Source organism: Stylophora pistillata, chromosome 13 (assembly GCF_964205215.1).
Source record: "Stylophora pistillata chromosome 13, jaStyPist1.2, whole genome shotgun sequence".
Classification (NCBI taxonomy): domain Eukaryota; kingdom Metazoa; phylum Cnidaria; class Anthozoa; order Scleractinia; family Pocilloporidae; genus Stylophora; species Stylophora pistillata.
In genome coordinates this window covers 1170121-1188467 of record NC_142531.1, presented here as the reverse complement: position 1 = coordinate 1188467, position 18347 = coordinate 1170121, and the positions used below count along the sequence as shown (strand labels likewise).

General features: G+C 39.9%; 1 protein-coding gene across 2 annotated transcripts in view; it reads left to right on the top strand.

The window, feature by feature from the left end:
* The first annotated feature begins 16926 nt into the window (after positions 1-16926).
* The window catches only part of LOC111345090 (nitric oxide synthase 3), a 37001-nt gene continuing 35580 nt past the window's right edge, over positions 16927-18347 (top strand). The window contains exon 1 of one of the 2 annotated variants that reach the window (XM_022952377.2): positions 16927-17041. The gene's annotated coding sequence lies outside the window, so the exon portion shown is untranslated. The remainder of the gene's footprint in view (positions 17042-18347) is intronic. The other variant, XM_088743328.1, reaches the window with a different exon arrangement.

The following is an 18347-nucleotide window of genomic DNA, read 5'->3' as shown; positions in this document are numbered from 1 at the left end:
CAGTGGAGTCTCATCGTGGGCTCAGATTATCAAATTGGCGGGAAATTTATTCACGTCGATCCGTCGATCCACGTCGGCGCAGGTTTCCACTTCTCCTTCCGCCATATTTAAATGCACCAAGCAATTTCGCTTCGCTGGGTTCTGATGGCTTTCTTTTGTCTTTTTGCCGAAGGGCAAATTATGTTGACATTGTTCTTCGGAAAGAGGTAAGCGACAAACAGAAACACTTTACCGTTCCAAGGCTGTGGACAATCTCAAACCCAAGTCACCTCAATGAACTTCTATTTTTCAGGATTTCATTAATGTTTTGGCCAAACTAGGCCTACTCTGGGACCTTAAGTTGCCTTAAGCCGCCTAAAGTCACCTTAAATCGCCTAAAGCCGCAATATTTTTTCTATCAGTTTTGTTTAAGTCACCTTTTATCACTTCAGTCAAGTAAAATCGCTTTAAGGCGCCTTAAATCGCCTTAAGTCACCATAAATTGCCTTAAATCGCTTAAAGTGGCAATGTTTTTTCCGCCAATTTTGCTTAAGTCGCCTCAAGTCGCCTTAAATCGCCCAAAGTCGCCCAAAGTTACGGCGACTATAGGCTCCATAGTAGGCTTCAAACTGTTTACCACTAGTTGGTAAGCAGAAGTAGTAGTATTTGGTCTTTTAATCTTTAAAGACCATGCCTCCCGTAATTATCTTCATTCCGCATATAGTTCGATTCATACATGTTGTTCCCGGATTAACAAAAGTGTTGTTGTTCCAAAAACAAGATGGCGTCCACATTATCCCGCAGTCTGGTAAAATCATACACACACACGTAGTTTTACCAGTCACTGTGTTGCGTTCATAAGTGATTTATTTACAAAAATTTTACGCACCTGATAAGAATCGAAACAGAAGGAATCTTATCTCAAGCCAGTAAACATTATCAGTGTTTACAACCAATGTTGACCACGTTTTTTTGCCGACCATGATTTTAGAATGAAACTTGGCATTTATGCGTCGTTTGATACGCTTGGGAGCCTAACTTAAATTTTCCAAACGCATAAAAAACAACCCTTCCATGTACCTCGGCTACGAACCCATCGGTTGGAGAAGAAATTCGAGTTTAATATTTTAACCTCTTCTTCGACCAGGACCCTTGCCCATCAAGACTGCCCTGTCCCCAAAAAATTGTATTAATTATGCGTGAGTTGGCCAATGAAAAATTTTATTATTTATCATCGATCCTGTAAATGCACTGTTATAAGACAGGCAAGGAAAAAATAAGACTTTTATTTACTGGCGAAGGGTTGATATTGCCTTTATCAGATTTATGACCCTTGATCAATCGGCTCACAGGTAGAACCACAGCACTGAAACTGCACTCCTGGAAGTCAGGAACGACATCCTGCTTGACATGAACAAACAACATGTAACTCTTCTAGTGCTACTCAATCTTAGTGCTGCTTCGGTACAGTCGAGCACAATATGTTGTTGAAGGCACTCAATAAGCCGGGACTTGGGGGCAGGGTGTCTGTCTGAGAAGTTTGATTTGAACTGCGGAGTTCCTCAAGGCTCCTGTTTAGGGCTGCTCTTGTTTACCATCTATACGAGCTTCTTACTAGATGTCGTCCAAAATTGCCTTGTATGCGTCCATTGTGTTGTGAGGTGAAATTGGAAGTTGTTGTTTTGAGACTTTTCCAGTTAAGCCTTTTGATTTGTTAAGCTTTGCCTTTTGCGCCTACGTGTTGTTTTGGTAGATTTATATATTTTTTTGGCTCAGCTCGCGGATTTCCTTGTTACCGTGTTAGACATTTAGACCGTTAGACAGTTTCACAGGTGGTTGTGTTTGCGCTGGTAAAGCTGACCTTGAGTTCTACCCACACTGAAGTTCCTGTTTGCGTGCGCGATTCCTGCGCGCAGCTGTTAGCGTTCAATTGGTTCCTTGGCGCTCGACGAGTACTTCGGTGAGGGCCAACCAGTTTCCCCCTTTTTTGCAAAATAAACGGATACATTAAGGAAGCTCTCACGGTCAGGTAACCCAAACATGTCTACGGTTTTCCTACTTAAAACTTTGATACTCCTCGCTAGAGTAGAAGGAAAAAGAGAGAGAAGAAAAGATCTGAAGCAGGGTGGTCGAAGCTGAAGTAGCTCTCGAGGAAAGAATAAAAAGAGAAGAGTCCAGAGTCTTGGTGCCTCTCGTTAAACGATCAAGCGAGTTGCTAACCTCACTATAATTGCTACGCAGATGATACCCAGCTTTACGTCTCTTTTAGCTCTGCAGATGAGACGGGTCACTTGGGATGCCATTACTGCTATTGAGTGTTGTATCAAGGCGATAAGGTGTTGGATGAATGAGAATAACTATTGTTGAACTAGGAAAAAAACTGACTTTCTTCTGATTGGCACAAAGCAGCGGCTCATCAAAGTATATATTGGACACATTAAAGTTGGCAAAGTAAATAAAGCTCCGCACTCTCTTGTTAAAAACCATGGAGTTTAACCATGTTTATTTAAACACTGATCGTCCATAATCGTGTTTAGACCATGTTTAACCACCGCTTTAGGATCAGTAGCGACTTAGAACTGCTCTGAGATAGGTTTAGATACAGTCAGTATGGAGCACTTTCAGTGCCAGCCATCTAAGAGTGTACGGATTACTCTTTTTCAGACAGTTAAGGGAGCACGCCAATTGACGTTACTTGTAATCTACAAAAATTCGTCTGCTTGGAGATAGAATTAACCGTTTATAGGAATTAAGATATTCAAATTCGATTTCACTTTAGAAAGGACTCAGTTCCAGATCTCATCAAAAGTTTAGAGCAAGATCTCAAACATCAAAAACGGTGATGTCCGCCACTGACAATCATACAGCAAGTCTTAATTTATCAGCGATTTTATGTGACTGGGTCTTTCGAGTTAGTTATTGGCGATTTATTTGGCGTTTCTGTGTTTTGCATGCACCATCATTCACAGGATGTCGAGGGCAGTGTCGAGACGGAAAGGACAATTCCTATCATTTCCTGATTAGTCGTTTTCAACTCATTTGAGTTTCTTTCATTGTGATGTTTTAAAAATATGGAAAAAGCCATAGTTTATGGAATTATCAACTTATACATGTTGCTCCGTTACTTACCTTCATTGTACACCAATATATCGGTACTTTTGCTGACCATTACTATTGAAATTGTTGGTAAATATAACTGTTAATGGTCTTTCTGGCAAATTGGTTCTCATGCTAGTTGACAGCTGACCTTGTGCTCGTAAGTTCCTTCTCACGATCAAGTTTTTGATCGTGTCGCTTTCATTTTGGGACATCTGGCTCGTATCGTACTTTTTCAGTATTCATCCTGGTTACTAGACAGCGCGCGCGAACCCTGGCCGAGGAGACCGTTCGCCAGGAAAATTTAGCGTTGAATTCAGGTTCGAATGAGTGGTCGGCCCCTCCTCCACTCGTTCAGCTAGGGAACCGTTCCTCCGTTCATTTTTAAAAGCAATTAGTAGATCGCCGAAGGCCGACATTAGATCACAGGCGTTAAGTAGGATTCCTACTCCTAGCGAATACTCTCTATTTTCCTCTTGTACTGGTAACCACAGTTCTGACTCTGAGGAGGATCTTATTTATGAAAACGTAAAAACATTGAAAATCTTTCCGGTCGCGGAAGTGGAAGCGAAGATTCTGTTGAAACTCTTGATAACTCGTTTCTTGATATTCGACGTAACTTTTTAGAGCCAAATCAGTCGTCTCGTGCACCAGCTTGTACGGAAATGGAAGATCAAGTTAATCTGTTACGTCAAGCAGTTGAGAGAATGTAAACTTCCGTTAACTCACGAGGTAGAGGTGTCAGTGTGAAGTCGTCGGTAACGTTTCTAGTTTTTAGCGACGATGAGTCCGAGGATGCCCATGAGTTTATTAGAAACTATAAGAGAGCCGGTAGACTAAATGGTTGGGACGACGATAATCTAGTATTAGGGCTTCCCCTCTATTTGAAGGGTCACGCTAGCGCGTGGTTTAAGACTTTACCTACGGCCGACGAGATGTCTTTTGGAGAGTTATCCGAGCAATTAATTAGGCATTTTGCCTCCGGATCTAGTGAATGGCGTGTGAGACAGGCGCTAGGGCAACGACGGCAATTAGAGAAAGAATCAGTTGCAGATTATTCCTAGAGCCTTCGAACACATTGTGCGAGAATAAATTTGCCTAGATCTGAGTGGACATACTATTTTGTACAAGGTCTCTGTATTGGCAGGGTCAAATAAACGCGCAGATTTTAACCCTAAGGAGGTATCGGCGCAAATTCTAGAAGAGCTCTCAAAGACAATTAATCTTAAGGAGAAGTCAATTAGTGCTGTAGGTCCAGCGCTAATTCAAAACCCTTACGTGAACAAGTCCGAGATGAAGCAAATTATTAGAGACGAGTTTCGAGAGTTGATGGGAAGCAATATTAATACTAGACCCAATGGTGATAATCAACGTCCTAACCAGACTTTTCAGCCAAGGAGTCCCCGGTCTCGCTTTGGCGATGCCGTTTGCTACAATTGTGGTCGAAAAGGACAAACTTATTATTTTTGTCGCTCAAAACCTGCTCCTAGAAATTTTCGTCGAGAAGGTAGTAGGCAAAATTTTTATCAGAATAGAGGTCAAGATGTTTCTAATTAGCAACCTAAGCAGCAGGGAAACTGAGAAGCGCCCCTGTTTTGTTGGAAAATGAACCCGTGATGGGGGCCTCAAAAACTAAACATAAGGCTTCAATAGTTGTAGACCGAAATTTATTGGAAGGATCATGCGATACTGATAAACTTGCTTTCAGTAAAGCCAGGCCTGCCGATATCTCAGTAGACGAGAGAATTGATTGAGCGCAACATGTTATTGTCGAAGGTAGTTATCAAACTTTGCCAAAACATTCATCTAGTCGCCCTCCTCAGAGTGGTAGACTAGGAGAACAAGGTACTTGTTTGGAGAGTAGCATCATCGTTATTTTATCCGTTGTTTTCGCTATCATTGTTAAGCTACTTTAGTTGTTCGAAATAGTCATAAGCACGGTGGATGTACTTAAACGACCTCCGTTGTCTAGTAAAAGACACGCGACTTTATTTTCAGGCGCCAGTACGCCGAATTTTTCTGCTTTGTCTGTTCAGGATAAACCTCCTGAGTGCTCGTATGAGGTCTTGAAGGAAGAACCTCAAAGTTTTAAAATTGCTGTTGTGGAAGAAAACAGCCTAGTTTTTGAGCAAGCAGATGTTTTTGTTGATGATATGTCGAGTTGTGACGATATTGTTATTTCGGAGGTCATGTCACACAGTGTTAAGCAAAATAAGATAGCTGAACAGGGGTGGACAAGTTCATCCGTCCAGAGGAGTTTAGATAATTCTAGCATCACAACCCATCTCTGCTCCAGTTCTGCGGATTCTTTGGTGATGCCGGACTCAAGTCGCGTTGATAATTTCGTGGAGGTTCTCTCCTGCCTGTTAGTATAAAGGGTCATGATTTTCATTGTTTAATAGATTCTGGAGCTGCTGTCACAGCAGTGAGTGCTAAAGTGTGGCGGCAGTATTTGCGTCACGCCTACCCTAATCTTAGTGTGCTTGATTCAGAAAACGTGACTACAGTCAACGGTTCTCGTTTGACTACTACAGGGAAGACCGCCTGTTGTTCTGTTTAAGGAAAAAGATGGTTCTATGAGATTTTGCGTTGATTATCGCAAGTTGAACAAAGTTACCAAAAAAGATAGCTTTCCCTTACCCCTGATTGCCGATACTTTAAACTCTTTAAGTGCAACAAGCGTTTTCAGTACAATTGACACAAAGTCGGATTACTGGCAAATAGAGCTTCACCCTTCTGCCTAGGTCCTCCACCAAATTTGTTGTGGGTTTTACAGCTCGCTCGGCCGAATTAACGTGAGGTGCCAAGACTCTGGACTCTTCTCTTTTTATTCTTTCCTCAAGAGCTACTACAGCTTCGACTACCCTGCCTCAGATCTTTTCTTCTCTCTCTTTTTTCTTCTACTCTAGCGAGAGGTACCAACGTTTTAAGTAGGAAAACCGTAGACATGTTTGGGTTAGCTGACCGTGAGAGTTTACTTAGTGTATCCGTTCGTTTTGCAAAAAGGGGGAAATTGGTTGGCCCTCACCGAAGTACTCGTCGAGCGCCAAGGAACTAATTGGACGTTAACAGCTGCGCATAGGAATCGCGCACGGAAACCAGTTGCACGCTAACAGCTGCGCACAGGAACTGCGCACGCAAACAGGAACTTCATTGTGGGTAGAACTCAAGGTCAGCTTTACTAGCGCAAACACGACCACCTGTGAAACTGTCTAACTGTCTAAATGTCTAACACTATAACACGGAAATTTGCGAGCTGAGCCAAAAAAATATAAATCTACCAAAACAACACGTAGGCGCAAAAGGTAAGGCTTAGCAAAACAAAAGGCTTAACTGGAAAAGTCTCAAAACAACAACTTCCAATTCACCTCACAACATTCCTCCCCGATTCCTATGCACAGCTGTTATCCTTTCGGGTAAATGTTTTTCAGGGCCCGTCCAACACACAAACCTTGCTTTAATTAATTGTCCAAATTCAAGGCAGGTAGTCTCTTTAGACGGATTTAATAGGTGTTTTAAAAGTGAAGTAGGTTTCTTATGCCCGAAGAACGTCTTGAAGTCGGTTTCTAGCTCGCAATAGTTAGGTTTTGCTTGGAATCCAGACCTGAAACTTTCCTTCCCACGAAATCACCAACTCACTCCGAAGTGCGACCATGTTCATCCGTTAGTTCACATTGGGGGTAGATATTTTCTTTCCATCACTTCTGGAACTTTGGCTTTGAGCAATGGCAAGCTTAATATTTCTCCGTTGGCCATCTATAACTTCCCTTGCAACGTTAGTTTTGTTGGAATCGAGACCAGGTTGGGCACCTGTCCCCATAGGCTAATGGTACCCGCTTTCATATGTCTAGTGGGATCCAAACTCAGATGATTTTTCCCACACTGGAGTTACATCGTAAGTCACTGACCATCCCACCACCTATTAATCTTAATAGGTGGTGGTGGTGGTGGTGGTGGGATTAGTGATTGGTGGAGGCGCGGTGGCCTCATGGTTAGTGCGTTCGACTCCGGATCGAGTGGTCCGGGTTCGAGCCCCGGCCGGGACATTGTGTTGTGTTCGTAGACAAGACACTTTACTCTCACATTGCCTCTCTTCACCCAGGTGTAGAAATGGGTACCGGCAATTTAATGCTGGGGGTAACCCTGCGATGAACTGGCATCCCATCCAGGGGGAGTAAAAATACTTCTAGTCGCTTCATGCTACAGAAACCGGAGTTAAGCACCGGCCTAATGGGCCACTAGGCTCGTAAACAGACTTTACCTATACAGTGATTGACAACTTTGACGAGTTGTTTCAACTTTATGATAGCCAGCTTAGTGGTGCTTTGCAGGCAGACAGTTTAATTGATCAGATAGCGCAGGGCTCGAAACTAAAAAAAAATTCCAAGTCGCCTTTTGGCGACTATCATAGAAAAAATGGTCGCCAAGTGCAAAAATGCAGTCGCCAGATAGTACAAGAACAGAAATCAGACTAGAGCCTTCTTCAATTGGCGTTGTTGTTCGGCTTCTGGTGGATTGTGGCTGCGATTGTGGGGTAGACCGAAATACTAGATCTTGAATGACTTAAAACATGAAAACACAAAAGAAGAAACTCCGAAAGACTTTTGCATGACAATCTTACCTTAAGCAGTAAGCGAAAAAAGTAATAAGAGCATTTCAGGGCTACTTTAGCAAGGAAAATATGTCACATTGCATGCAAGAAATCGTACGATACGAAGGCATCAAACATTTATCAAACATGGCGGATAGGCATTTAGTATCAGACCTCCTGTTCTCAACGGATTAATTTCAAATTCAGAAGCTTTTTAACAAATTATTGCGCCCGCGATCACCATGAAGAAGCCACTGTAATATGTCGTCTCGGAAGACGCAATTTGAAAGCCATTTCAAGTTTTAGCTTAAAGGTAAACAGACTTAATTTGCATTTCCTTCGGCAGAAAAGCAGAAACGCAGAAACGAGACTTAAGAAATTTTTCTCATCTACAATCTTTTATTTGTCAGAGGAAGTTAGTTTAGTCACCAAAGTGGCGACTAAACTCGAGCTTCTAGTCGCCAAGTTAAAAGTTTTAGTCGCATTGGCGACCGTATCGGTCGCAATTTCGAGCCCTGAGATAGAGGAGACCACTCAAACCACTTACATTGAGTATATTGCTTTCGTTGCACTTGGTCTATCAGTGGTCAATTTCATTGTGTTCTGTATTCTTTGCCGATGCATCTCCAAAATATCTGTGTAACATTCCACGCCTTCCAGTCCACCTACCTTGCCAACAGCCGTTGCAGATAGTCACCAATATAAAATCTGCACTCATTGTTCGAAGCACAAGAGGACCAATCGTCCGAAAACAACAGCCTCCAAGGAAACTCGTACAGCACGCGACCCCAAAGGGGAAAGGGAATCCAAGTTATCCAAGACAAGTCATTCAAGGAACTGAACTGAACTGGACTCTTATTTTCTTTTTTCTTCCAATAATGAACTATATGATAACCTTAACTTTCCTTAATTTTTCTAGATTTATAGACGAGGTAACCGCCATTCAGTTATCATCGGTTAGCGGTTTATTTGCAACATTTAATTGGTCAATATTTGTCATTACTTCATGATTCATGAACGCTTCTTTTTTGACGTTTTCCGCGTCACTTTTCCACAAAATTATTTTACTTCTTTTGAAGAAAACCAATTCTGCGAAATATTATTGACTTTGAAAACAAAAGGTTACCTTTCTCTGGCCCGTAGCCTTTTAATCCGCGCCTCACGCGAGTGCGAGGACGTTTTCATTTTCGAAAACCTTTGGTCAGCAGATAGCACAGTTCAATTTCGACAGTTAATTAATGACCGCCTGATTGGACTAAGCCTAAATTGATAGGTAATTAAAAAAAAAAAAACAAACCAAAAAAAAAAACACATTCAATTATTTTGTTAATAGAGCGAAGAGGTATCAATTAGCGACTTCATATCTATCATCCATGCAATCTTTCCCTACCGTCCGCATCGAGGACGATGCCCGATTTAGGCGGGGAGGAATGTTGTGAGGTGAATTGGAAGTTGTTGTTTTGAGACTTTTCCAGTTAAGCCTTGCCTTTTGCGCCTATATGTTGTTTGGATAGACATATATTTTTGGCTCAGCTCGCGAATTTTCTTGTTACCGTGTTAGACATTTAGACAGACAGTTTCACAGGTGGTCGTGTTTGCGCTGGTAAAGCTGACCTTGAGTTCTACCCACACTGAAGTTCCTGTTTGCGTGCGCAATTCCTGTGCGCAGCTGTTAGCGTTCAATTGGTTTGCGTGCGCGATTCCTATGCGCAGCTGTTAACGTTCAATTAGTTCCTTGGCGCTCGACGAGTACTTCGGTGAGGGCCAACCAATTTCCCCCTTTCTGCAAAACGAACGGATACACTAAGGAAACTCTCACGGTCAGCTAACCCAAACATGTCTACGGTTTTCCTACTTAAAACGTTGGTACCTCTCGCTAGAGTAGAAGAAAAAAGAGAGAGAAGAAAAGATCTGAGGCAGGGTAGTCGAAGCTGTAGTAGCTCTTGAGGAAAGAATAAAAAGAGAAGAGTCCAGAGTCTTGGCACCTCTCGTTAATTCGGCCGAGCGAGCTGTAAAACCTCCAACCATAGGATAATTTTCCACGTTGCTGTTTTCAATCAATCAATCAATAATCTTTATTTATACACGATGAGTATTTAAAGCGACACTTCGCTTGTGGGGTCGTGTCTGAATAATTAAGTGAGATAACTAATGAATTAGAGAATAAATAGGATATGCACCAGCTAAAATCCTATTGCTACTTACTACTTACAAGTCTAAAACGATAAAAGCTTAAAAATTCTAAAAAACAAGGTGGTACTCTAGTATCGTCTAATTATTAACACTAATTATACTTAAAATCTTCCTCCCCTCTGGTTAATTTTTGAGGGGAGATGCAGTCGAAATCAAGGTGTAGCAAAGCCTTAGATCGTCTTGCCATAATCGCATATTTATTAACACTGTCTATGTCGTCATTAAGTTGAGGAACCAACGTGTTCCAAACTATTGCTCCTCTACGAGCTACAGAGTTCCTCATGTAGTAGGTGTTAAAACGAGGGACATCAATTTTCAGTTTTTTCCTAGTTTTTTCCTATCGCTTGATGTTATCATTGTTCTTAATAATAGCTGACATAGCTTCTGGAGTCAGGTTATTATGGATTTTATACATAAGCCTAGCTAAGCTAATTTTATACATAAAGGCTAAAGGGGACCAATTTGCCTTTTTCATAACATCAGCATTAGACATCTCCCAAGGTAGCTCAAAGATAATTCTCGCAGCTCTATAATGCAGTGCTTTTAATGCCTTAAAACCCTCGTTATTTCTGAGACCTCCCCATACTGATATTCCATTGACGATCGACGGGATAATAACTCTAAAATACAAGTCTAATAACATTCTTTGGAAGAAATTTGCTACGTTTTAACAACCAACTTAACATCAACATCTCGTAGACAAGCAAATTTTCTTATTACTTCTCACTTTAATCTCAAAAGCTGCCCAACCGTAATTAAGAAAGGTATCTTTAATAACGGAGCTATGAGTTTGTTTGCTCTATAGAATAGTCTAGATTTTATTGTATCCACTTTTTTGTTTGGAAATTCTTTCCGTCGTGGAAATAGCTAGAATATTTTAGTAGGAATCGCTTAACTTCAGATACACTTTTCCGCTCTTTTGTGTCCTATTGTCAAATATTGCGCGGATTTGTGCTCGAAATTACCTAAGGAAGTACATTGTAAAGCTTTTTTCTATTACATTTGATTACATTCTGCGATGACGTAGCTGAGTATGATGGTGGTCATGTCGGTTTTCGGAATGAACTAGAAGAATAAAGTTACTGTGGAACCAAACGCCGTCTAGTCCTTGACTTTCGTACAAGTTCGCTTGAAGCAGATCTCCGTGTACCAGGAAATCGTGTGACGAGTTTTTGTTTCCGCTGCCAAGTTGTTTCTTCCGGGGTATTCCCCCCCCCCCCTCCCCCTTTCCTTCGTGGTTGTTGCGTACCCCGCAACAGTCCAGTTGTAGTGGGAAAAAACCGATCCTCAAACTTATCATATTGCTTAGTTTCCATGTGTCATCGGGTGCATCGATTGCACCCACATTAGGATCGTATGTCCAAACAAGAGTGGATGTTAGTGGATAAGCTTGCGCTTGCAAGGCGAATTTAAGCCAAAGAATCGAGAAGAAATGGGCGATAACATAGTTGCACGAGATGCGTCAATTTACTAACGAAACGATTTCTATGTCTGCACCTAGGACTGCACACAGCCCTGGAGAATATTCTCGTCATTACTGTAACATCGGCACGACGTTTAAAATCGTATTCCTTTTTTTGACTGTGGTTTCAACTGCTTCCAGCATCTTCGGATTTGATTTATGTCCCGTTTCATCCCATTTGGATTTAGGGGGTTAAATTTTTTCAGAATTTCCTCTCACACTCTTACCTCTTTAGTCAAGGTCTTATCGTCATATACTTTAATTTCTATGTCTGAGAATAACCTTGCCACCGACAAAAGGTTCTCTCCTTCGCTAAAAATTTGCTTTTTGGCCGGATTTTTGGGTCAAACCTTCAAAATGTGCATGCAAACCGACACTATAAAAAAACGCATCGTATGTTTACAATAAGAGCAAACTCTTGATGAGCAAAGTTATAATCGTGTTGAGCGTAATACTTTCGTTATTTGTCATGAAAATCGTACCTTGACAAACACTTCTTTTTCATTTAGGAGCTCAAAAAAATGCCTAGAGCAAATCTACTGGGAAAAGAAAAACAAAACTACGACAGAATCTTACAACTTTGCCAATATTAACATTCCTCTTGAACTTACTGAACTTGAAAACAAAAGTATTTTTTATGCCCACTGTTGGCAGTAGGAGTAAAGTCCGTCGTTTGCAAGATCATGCAAATATGGAACTGCAGAGAGGCACCATCCGGAAGGGTCCCAAAGGGCGCATACATGTGACGAACAACCATCTTGCAGATCTTGAGACGAACGAGGCGAGAAAGGAAGGTAAGCTGTCCTCTTTCAATCTTTCTTTGTTACCCGCCTGATTCTTGGCAAGAGCGACTCGTCTGAGCTTATTTCTTCGTAAAATCAAATACCCAACATTAGACAATCGGCATTTTCTTCTGTTACTTAAAAAATTAAAACAATTACTTCGTAAGTAACTTAACCGGTATTTACCTATCACTCAGTCATGAAAAACTCAGGGGTTAAAGAAATCGCCTCATTGAAACGCCGCCCACCGGGATTCTATGGATTAGCACTTGTTTATTTTCCTTTGCACTAGTTTATCTGAATACAGGATATACATTCCAGTAAGGCTTTACTCGTGGCTTGGAATGGTATTTGGGCTATTTAAAAATAGAGACCTACACTTCGTGAGACATACACCCTTGTGAAATGACCTATCGCCTCTTGTCATGCTTACGTTGGAGCCTTCAAGTGTTTCCTTGGCTGCTCATGGACGGTTAACATAGTTAAAATATTTATACAACAAAGTTAAGAAACCTAACTGGCAGGAGATTAGCAAAATATTTCTGTTAAATTCATCTTTGTTTGATATTGTTCATCAAGATTAGACTGATTCCATTTATTCCTGTTAAAATAAGTTATCAGGTTTTTGTTACTAATAGAATCGGTTGCTTTAGGGAATAAACACTATCGATTTCCTTTGTCAAAACCAAACCGTGTCTGTCTGCTGTACCTCTAAACAGTCTGTTTTTAAGCCTCATTTCATTTCTTATTTGATCTAAATATTGAATTTAGCCAAATTAAACCGAGGCAAGGAGCATTGGAAAGTGCCAGAATCTCAGCTGGAATGTTTATTCTGAAAAGTTTATTCCACCATTTAAAAACCAGATCAACTCTTACTGTACTGATAACAATATTTTTTTTATCTACGATCACTCGTAAACATTGAGATAAGACAAGTGAAACAACTTTTAGGATACTCGTTTGCTTAAGTGACGCTTCTAATTTCTATCAGGACATATCATGAGGTAATTAAATTGAATCAGACTTAACATAAGTTATTCTTCAAAGTGTTAATGCGTGGACTTAAAGCAGTGGACTGGTCGACAGTTACCCACACCACTGTATTTGATGAGCTATCTTGAGGGTTTAAAGACAAGTACGGAAACCAGGAGATTGAACTTGCTTTGTCAGGTGAGAGCATGATTGTTAAATAAAGGATTCGTCAATGTGGGTAATAAAAACTAGAACAGGAATTCATTTTGTCGGTAACAGTGAACTACTCGTGAGCAAGGTTATAGGCAAAGTTTAGCTTTGAAACAAGTTTTTAATGGCCAAGCAGGCATTGTTACAATGTTTATTTATGGGGTTGAGGAAGAATATAACAGTCGGTGTAGGAAGTGATTAATTACTGCCTTTTGCAGATTCACATCATCTGCTCTCCTAACTTCATCCTTGTTCCAACAGCTTCTAGGAGTTCTTGTAATTGTAACCTCCTCCTTCTTTCGCACTCTCTTTCATAATATAAGTTAAAATGTAACAACTAAAATATCAAACGTAAGAACACTTTAGAAACATCACCCTTACTAAGCCCTAAGAAACTGAGCAGAGCTTTGCCGGTATTCCACCGGTTTCAAATTTATGGTCTAACGTAACGTAAACGCAACGACAAGAAGACGATAGTAGTATTTAGCTTTGCTTTGAATGTATTGTAGAACGGAAACAGAAAGAGAGTTATTGCTTTGTGACTTGTGACCCTCGCGCTAATGCTGCGAGGCAAGGTTTGTACAAGGAAAATATTCTTATGATACACTGTTATCGGACCTATCTATTTATACGTAACGCTACTTCCCTTAAGTGGCATTACTGTGTACAGTTCAAAGGCTCTTGCAAAAAGGCAGTATATGTTACTTAATTTTGTCCTATATCTTTTTTTTTGAGTCGGAAAACCGGCACAACAAAATTGTTTTCACTTTTTTAACACCTTCTGCTTAGTTAGGTCTCTTATTTTGAAGATGTCGTTACGATTCAGAGTTACACGCAGAGGTTTCCTATAAGCTCCTAAAGAGAACACGATACGCTTTATGAGAGTTTTTCAGGTGAAGGACTGAAGGAAACTCGATGTACAACGATAACATGCTTTGCACCGGCGCGGATAAGCATTCTTTTATAGTCTCAGTTAAGTCGGACTGCTTTCTTCATTTGCTTTCGCTGGTATGCAAAACATCTTAGGAAGGATGATCTTTTCAAAGTTGTCCAGCTGAAACACGCATTTTATAATCTGAAAGTGAAATGAATGTTTAACCATTGTTTGTTCAGTGCCTAAACATATACGAATTTCTCTAAATGTATAGAAAAGTATTCTATCTAAAGACAGGTATATTTCTATTTCTATTTCACCTAATCATTTAATTTAATGAAGTAATAGTCACAACAAATCTGCATAAACTAATATGTTTTTTTTTATCAGTGATAACCATATTCCGATGTCTACTGTGACATTTGGTGACCTAAACAGGAAGCTTCGGACCACAGGAACTACCAATCAAAAGATAATACTTGAAATGAGTGTGTCATGATAAAACTTTTACGGTTACAGTTAAGTGTGACCTATCGGTACCTTGGGTCCAAGCAATTCATTCTGTAGCAAAGGGGAATTAGTTCACTTTCTTTCAAGGGACTGGTACTCTTGGTATTTACTTACAGAGCGAGAGTGTGTAAAAGGTTTAGGACAGTCGCTACTTTTAGAATTTGGTATTTCATTGAAATATTGTATCGCTACTTTCAGGTTTGTTACTCTAGAAAGTAAACGGGGTAGATTGACTTGACATTAGCCTTTCCTTTTTCCTTTCCTTGTAAGTATTTCCAGTCTCAGATGACAAAAGTAATGTATGATGCACGATCCTCGTTTCTATAACCGCAGTTCAAAATATATGAACTTTCATATATTCATTGTATCTGATAAAAGTAATGTTTGATGATTATGCGAACCTGGAGGAAAATATATTCTAAAGGCAATTCTATCAAGTTTTGCCAAATTCGCGTGACCGAGTGTTTTCAACACTCTCAGAATCCAGAGAAATAACTCTGCATTGATACCTCACTAAAATCAACACCTGCACTCGATGATTTTGTAACTGAAGTTTCTTCCTAATGTTAAGAGAGAACGCCATGAAACCGTTCCTTTTGATTTTTTTCTTTGGCCTCGGTTGTAATGTAATTCACAACTGTGATACCAGAACAGCCAGTAATTATCGAACGCATTTGTGCCGTACAAATCTCAAGCAATTTACAATTCTCTACCAAGGTCCTAAAATTTGGAACCCTCTCCCTATTTCAGTCACTCGCTCGTTAAACTTTCTTAACCTAAATACGAAAATGCAAGAGTTTTTACTTAAATAATCACTGAATTGGCTAAGCCGCACCTTCGCAGCACTTTTTCTTTACTTGATTTATTATTATAAGTGAGGTGGCTCTCCCATAAGCCCGGTGGCTTCCTGGGTCTCCTCGCCTTACAGCTGTTAACGCTGTAAATAAATCTTTGTATTTTTAAAATAAGGCAAATAAAGATGATGATGATGATGACGAATGGAAATTCAAGATCTTATGCTTAATGTGCAGTGTTGTGCAGAATTAGCACTTTGTTGTACTTTTTGTTGTATGTTAGCTGTAAGAACATATAATATGAATGCAATATTTCATTGTAGGTCAAGATCGTTTTCTACATAAATTTTGTCCCGTAATATCCTGAATGTATTGGATACAACAAGGACCCCTTACGCGTGGGACAATCTTGGCTTGCCTTGAAAGAGCTAAGTATCTTTTCCAGCTGAATAATGCAGTTTTGGTATGATTTAAAGTTCAGATTTAAAAGCGCGCTCTGATTGAGTTATTAAAACAATGCGCCTTCAACTTCCCACCTGGTGAGGGAGGGGGGTTGATCGATACAGGAGGGTTTTTTGGCGCTGCCTCTAGCGTCAGGGGTACGTTTGAAGAAAAGGGTCTTCCCTGTTAACTTTGGCCCTTAATGATCATTCCCGTCAGTTCGATTTCGACGCACGCCATCATGATTGTAACGTCGCATCAGGGGCTGGATCAGTGTTCCTTTATCGTGTCAATCTAACTAGCAAGCTGGCCAAACCTGCTGAGAATGTTCGCAAGTTAACAAAACCGCAATAAAATGCGGTGGAATCATAAAGAATCTCCGACTAACAGAAAATAGACTAAGAGACCTTGGAGATTTTTGTTTTCTTTAGTGTCTCTTATTAACATAGCAATACTAGGAAGTTATCATTTGACGCGGTGTTACGTTTGTTTGTATTTCAACTAACTAGTGTCGCGTCGTTATATTTCAATCAATATAATAATCTGATACCATTTTGGCTATCTTTTTCATCTTTTACAATTTTAAAATATACGCCACCACTCCACGAAATTCCTCGCAGCACTCCTTTTGTAGTTATCCTTAATTTTCAGTCCCTAGACTCGATATAACAGGCACTATCACTCTAATACGCCGGAGAAGCAACTACTTTGAACACACCCTTCGCACATGTTCTGTGGCTTACACTGGATTTGAAAATGAAAAGAACGTAATGAAAGTTTCCATGACACAAAAGTGCTGAGTCATAAGTAAAAAGCTTTATTGTGTGAAAAAACTGGAAAGCTATACCTAGAAAAAATACATCGAATCGATGTTAAAAGGATGATAAACACAGTGGTTAGAATATTTCATTTTCTTTGGTAACAAAGGCTAAAATCTGATTAAAACTAACCTCTCCTGATAGGAGGAGGCGAAATCTTGGTTTGAAATATTTTCTTTGGTGAGGGTGGTTGATTCTGAAATACATATGAGATGCGATGGGAATCGCAGAAGATACAAACTGAGAATGGAGATTATACTGTTTTGGAAGTAGCCGAGCGCAAGTAATTCAGTTATTTTTTCTTTCCTCTGGAAACAAGGTAACTTAAACGTTTTTAAACCAGACATTGCAATTTTAATACTTATTGACTCTTAGCCAGTTTCTAGTTTTTCAAGTAGAGTGAGACTACAAACAACCCACTCTCGAGTATGATATTGTGAAGATATTTTAATGAATAATTTCTTACTCGAGGCTTCAAAACGCGAACTAATAAGCAACAATTATGAGATAATTTTGAAAAAGTACTTCCACATAATCATAGCAAGTCAGGGTTTGCTTTGCTCGGCATTATTAAATGCGGAGAAAATCAGCTCAAGTCAACACGATGGAATGTTCCGCTTTGAAGAGCGAAAAGTCTAAAATTGTAATTTAGAAAAGGTCGATGGTAGGATGGTTCAAGAAGTTGTATGTAATACTCAAAGTGAAATAGCTGTTGAGTGGAAAATAACAAAAAAAACAAGGGTGAAACCGATCGACGGATTATGTCAATTAATTTAAGAGAAAAGCATAAGAGATTGAAAGCAGGTGTTTGTTTTTCATATTTGGATACAATTACGCAAAGTGTTCCGCTCTTCTAAGAATAAATTATCCTGAAACATTACCAGGTTACAGGCCTATTTTCGTCTTTTCTTTTATAGTTCATTCTCAGTTCTAGGAACTCTGCTCTTCTTGAGTCTAAGATGCAATAACTTCTAATCTCGTAAATATCGCTTTATTAGCAGCAAAGCCGGGTGAAAAGCTTTTTAGGCTTGAGCCCTAGATTACCACAGTCAGAAATGTATTTAACCGCCAGGTCAATAGTCCCATTTAAACGGATATTCAATAGCTTGTCGAAAACTTTCCGTCTTTGCTACCAATCTTACCAATTTGCTTATTAATTCATTTCCTAACCAGCAATAATAAGAAAAGTTCGAGAAAATCCTGCAAGAATTGGATCCAAATTATCTCTACGACTTTCACCCTGATAACTTATGGCCTTTCTTGTTATTGTTTAATTAACTTGAAAGAGACAACTACCGAAAATTAGTTGCAGTTTTTCTAAGATCTTGATTTTTACAGCTCATTTTCCGAATTTTCAAAAGGAACTCTCGATAGCCCAATAGTAGTATCTTAAAGGAAGGAGTTAGAAGGAAGAAACAATGATGCCCCAGTTTTGTTTGGAAAATAATATGTTTTATTATCCAACTACACTCCGTAGAGTACAAGTAACGCCCAAGACGCGTACAAATATCAAGCGATATTTGTACTCCAGAGAACCAGTTAGACAGGTTTCCTCGCATCGCGCAGGCGACGAATTAGATCGAAGTTACGATAAAAATGGAGGACAGTTTAAATCATTTTTCTCA